Genomic DNA, 5,969 nt, shown 5'->3' on the forward strand with positions numbered 1-5,969 from the left:
CAACCTAATATTAGTTTTGATGATTAACAAAAACATATTTCTATATTAAAAATATTATTTGATGCCCCTAAATGTTATCTAATTAAATTATAAGATATTATCTAAGTCTTACACATATGTTAAAATTACTTTCTCAAATTATAATAGTGTTATAAAGGTTGTATAGTATTTTTTAAGTGTTTCAAAATTTTTTTAACCAAAAGTCGACTCTCGTGTAGGAAAAGTTAACTTCTCTCGTGCCAGTCAACTAGGGCTTAGCCACAGTCAATATAGCCAAAGCTCGAGTTATACAAAGTCGACATAGCAACTTGGGCTCCTAGAGAAACAAATAGACCAGTTGTAAAAGACCAAGGTAGAGTTGTGTATCTTAGGACTTAAGCAGCTTTCAAGCCAAGAAAGAATGGCAGAGGTCCCCCAAAAAACATTTTTGTATCCTGGCAATCAAGTTATACGATGGGACTAGTGACCCCTATAACCATCTTAACCTCTTTCCATCCTACATGTTAGTTCAAGAGGGGTCAGATGTTATGTGGTTTTGAGCCTTCTCGGCCACACTAGAGGGGCATTCTAGAAAGTGGTATTCCAACCTTGCATATCGCTTTATTCACAATTGGGTAGAACTAAAGACATGTTTCCTTGCATACTATGCACCACCTGAAGTCCTCAATGACCTTGATAAATATCAAGCAAAATTAGGGTGAGTTGCTAGAATACTTTGTGGCATTATTTAACGAAATGGCTTTAACTATTGGAGATTTTGACCAACAGATTGTAAAGGTGGCTTTTCAGAATGGCTTGAGGGTGGGTTCATTTTCTTAGTCCCTGGCAAAGATTCCACCTTGAACTTTTATGAAGATCCTTACTCGAGCTAACAAATACATCCATGTTGAGAAATGATAAAAGCCAAACTGGCTAAGCAACCCAAGAAGAAAAATGAGGGGAGAAAAAGTAGACTATAAAACCTAATGATTGTTAAGGAAGGACTTATGATCGCTTGGGTCCAAGTAATACTTGACGAAGCCCACTTCACTACACTATTTTCAACACGAGCAAGCCTAAGATCCTTATGGTCTTGAAGGACAAGGATTATTTAAGAAGACCCCCTTCCAATAAGGGCTCCCTTTTATAGGAGTAACAAAAAGAAGTATTGTTCCTTCCACATGGATCACAAGAGTGATACTGAGTGTTGAATCCATTGCACAACCCTTTATTGGATTGATTTTGATGTGTAATAAAACATGGTTTAAGTGTTTAAATGAAATATCAAAGGTTACTCTAGGTTTATCATAAGTATCCTTAAGCTCAAAAGCAAAATAGAATTAAAAAGTGTCAGAACATATTTCGGGACACAAGTGAATGATTTGAAATGAAATCCTAACTGTTCGAACATGCCTTAGTTGAGTAATACATAGGTTAAGCTTGATCTTAACTCATTACTTGAGTATTAGATGTCATTACTTGAGTACTCTCATTGAATCTTAAGGCTTAAAGCTTGTAGGAAGTATTACTCAAGTATTTGTCCAAGCAAAAATATATCACTCGAGTAACTCAGGAAAATTCTAAAACAAATGTTATAAAGGCAAAGTTTTACTCAAGTATTAAGGTGTATTACTTGAGTATTTTACCAATGAATCTAGAAGGTTGAAAACTTAATCAAGTATCAATGACACCATAAAGTGGATAGGCTATTCCATCTAATCTTGGTGAGGTTGAAACTTTACCATGAATGAACAAAATTGACGTAGATGAATGACCAAATCACCACCTTGGTAAGCCACGCTAAGGATATAGTTACACTCCAATCCTTAGGAATCCACCACAAGGAAAAAGGAGAAATAAGAGAAATCTTTCTCTAAAGAAGACTTATTATTTCATAAAAATTGATAATAAAACTATTACATAGTGTCCCTATTTATAAAAGTGAATCATGAACTGAAAAAAGGACAATAATTCTAGTAGGAATAGGAATCTAACTCTAGATAAAAATAAGAATTCAAAATCGAAAGAAAATAAGAATCCTAAATAAAAAATGGAAAATAAAATATATTTCTTAAACAATTAGAAAGCCTAATCTATATCAAGCACCCCTGGTTGGAGAAGACTCGTCCTCGAGTTTATACTCGTCTTCATTTGCATGGTATGGTGACAAATCAATAACATTAAAAGTAGTAGCACACCATATTCTCCTAGAAGCTCCACTTTGTAGGCATTTTCATCAATCCACTTGTTCACCTTGAATAGTCCATCAGCTCGAGGACTAAGCCTTTTGTAAGGACCTAGAAGAAATCTTTCTTTCCTTGGATGAATCCATATCAAATCTCTTTCCTTGAAAGTAGTAGACTTGCAAAAACTTATTTGCTTGCTTTTGATAACATTTATTTTGCTTCAAAATTTGTTCTCTAACTTGCTCTTGTAGTTTCTTGATCTCTTTACCTCTCTTGTTAGCATCTCAACTAAATTGTTGCTCAATAGCGTTTGGTACAAGTTTGCTGGATATGAAGTATCAAACGACGTCGTCCCTCTTAGTTGGTTGGAGGGCCACGTGCTGCAACTGCAGCTTGCCAATTGGCAGCTGCTGGATAGTAGCACGTGGCAACCATCAGCTGGCGCCCAGTTGATCTCTCTCATGCCCGATCTTATTCCCTACTATTTCTGTTGGAATAATCAATCATGCTTACATAATTGAATCTCAGCCATTCTTCAGTGCTTTATGAGAGTCAATCCCAGCCATTCCTTATAGCTTTTAATCTCACCTCGGTATGTGTTCAGATCAGACGAAAATCGAGAAAAAGGTGAGAAGAAGAAAAGCAAGAGTAAAAGAGGAGATTTGGGTTTTCTGTTGTTGGCTCTCGCCCTCGGGCTAGAGTTCTTCTGGTTTGCTCTCTGTTTCCTTTTTTCTTCTGTAAATGCTTTGTATAGAGCATGTTATATGGTTCGATTAGGTTGCCTTTTAATCTGTATTAAGTGATTTTAGGGTAAGTTTTGTTTCCTCGAACCATTGTATGTACAGAGTGATCGGGAGGTTTTATATGTGGATGTAATCTCTGATTTTTCATAGTTCAGTGAGCTCTTCTCACAAGAGCTCAACATAGACGTAGCCTCGTTTTGAGGTGAACCACAGTAAATCTCTCGTGTCTCGTTTTTCTTTTTCCGTTTTTCGTTTCAGTTCTATGTATGTTTATTTATGCTTCCGATTTTGTTCATCAATCTTCAGTGATTGTAGGCAAACTCTATTTGAGTCAGTAACAAATCCCATTGACAAATATTTTTCCAATAAAGCTTCTCAACAAATTTTCCAAACTTCTATTCACAGTTTCAATTTGACCATAAATTTTTGGATGAGCTACTAAACTAAATTGTAATCACGTCCCTATCTTTTGCCATAACATTTTCCAAAAATGAATCATGAACTTCACATCATGATCAGAAGTAATAGTCTTTGGAATTCCATGTAGATGCACAATCTCTCAGAAGCAACAATTGGCAACTTGAGTAGCATCAAAAGTCTTGTTAGATGGAACAAAATGAGCCATATTTGAAAATCAATGAACAACTAGCATAACATAATATGTATTCTTTGAGTTCGAGGTAGACTAATAACAAAATCCATGCTAACATCCTTCCATGGAGCTTCTGGAACTGACAATGATGTGTAAAGACCTAAATTTTGTTAACGAGCTTTTGCAATGTGACAAGTCTTGCACCTCTTGATATGACAATCCACATTTAGTACCATATGAGGCTAAAAGAAATTTTCTTACACAAGCACTAAGGTCTTATCTTGCCAAAAGTGTCTAGCGAGGCCACCATCATGACATTCAATTAATTTTGCATCTCTTATAGAGCATTGAGGTACACATAATCTATTTTCCAAGAATAAGTAGTCATCTTGAATAAGATATTGTCTATAAGGACTATCTTGACACTTCTTCCACGTGACTCTAAGATCTGGATCATCCTTGTATAGCTTTGATACCTTCAAAGCTAATAACTTTTATTTGAAAAGTAGAAAGCAAAGGATGCCTTCAGCTTAATGCATCAACAACTTTATTTTGGACATTTGATTTATGCTTAAGGACATATTGGAATGATAATAAGAATTCACTCCACATAGTATGTGATGTCCCCTAAGTTTGTTTTGACCACTCATACTTCAATGCTTCATGGTTTGAATACAACATAAACTCCTGAGCCAATAAATAGTGATTCCAATGGGTAAAGGCATGCACAATAACATAGAACTCCTTATCATACATTGAGTATTTGTGCTTGGACTCATTGAGCTTTTTGCTAAAAAAGGAAGTAAGGTTATTTTCTTGGTTAAGCAAGGAACTACTTCCCACATTAGAAGCATCATAGTCAACTTTAAAAACCTTATTGAAGTTAGGTAGTTCTAAAATTAAGGCTTTGGTCACCTTGTTCTTTAAAGCATCAATTTCTTTTGAGTTGCTAGTGTCCATTCAAACTTCTCTTTCTTTAATAATTTTGTGATTGGAGCAATGAGAGTGCTAAAGTTCTTAATGAATCTACAATAGAAAGAAACTAAGCCATAGAAACTACAAACTTTTTGAATCGAGTAAGGTGTTGGCTAATTGATGATAGCTTTCACCTTGCTTGAGTCCATCTCAATGCCATTGTTTGATATAACATAGCTAAGGAATATCACCTTATCCATAAGAAAGTGACATTTCTTGAGATTCTCATATAGCTTTTGCTCCCTTAAGATGTCAAGGACTTGATGAAGATGGGCCAAATGTTCTATTTGATTTCGGCTATATACCAAAATATTGTCAAAATAAATAATAAAAAATTTGCCAATGAAAGGTCAAAATGCCTGGTCCATAAGTCATATAAAAGTGCTTGGGACATTGGAGAGACCGAAGGCATCACCATCCATTCATACAACCCATGTCTTATCTTGAAAGCAATCTTCCATACATCTTCCAGTCATATTCAAATTTGATGGTATCCACTTCTCAAATCAATCTTTGAAAAGATTGATGCACTATGTAATTGAACTAGTACATCATGAAAATAAGGAATAGGAAAATGATATTTGATACTAATCTTGTTGATGGTATGACTGTCAATGCACACACGCCATGATCCATCCTTATTTAGAACTCGAAGTGTTGATATAACACAAGGACTCACACTTTCTTTCACTAATCCTTTAGCTACGAGTTCAATGACTTGTTGCAACTCTTCATTCTTCTTTGGACTCAATCTATATGCAACTTTATTAGGAATCACAGAACTAGTAACAAAATCAATGCAGTGTTGAATTTCTGGCATTGGAGATAATTCAACTAGAATCTCTTTTGGAACAATGTTAGGTTTGCACAAATATGTCACCATACACCCAAAATGGGGGGTGAATTGGGTATTATAAAATTTACTTGGAGATTTGAAATTTTTTTACTTGAAATGAGGTTGAAGTGCTATAAAATAGTAAATGTATAATGGTATTTGCAAAGCTTAAAAAATTTAAAGTAAGAATGAAACAGTGACATAAGAGATTTATAGTGGTTCGGCTCAACTGGCTTACTCTACTATCTTAGCTCATAACTAAGGATTTCCAAATTCACTAAAATCTCATACTTGAACTCAAGTAGGCCCTCTAGCAATTAATTAGGCAAATACAACCTCCTACTTATACAAAGTATGCCCTATAGCAATACAACTAGGAAATATACAATAATTGATACAAAGAGATAATCTAAGAGATAAATCTCTCAGTTACAATGGCTCTCCAATAAACAAATGAAGGCTATAACAAGATAGGACAACTAACTTACAAGAATGTCCAATGGGCAAAAACATGATACCCATAACCTACGAGAACATTATTCTTTCTTGCTATTCCATCGGTTAACAATAAATTCAAACACAATTTGCATGAAAGAATGATCAAATAGCATTTAATGCAAGTATGATTGCCTGAAAACTGAGAACTATTTGCATTTAAT

The sequence above is a fragment of the Diospyros lotus genome, chromosome 12 (genome assembly GCF_014633365.1).
Source record: "Diospyros lotus cultivar Yz01 chromosome 12, ASM1463336v1, whole genome shotgun sequence".
In the NCBI taxonomy this organism is placed as follows: domain Eukaryota; kingdom Viridiplantae; phylum Streptophyta; class Magnoliopsida; order Ericales; family Ebenaceae; genus Diospyros; species Diospyros lotus.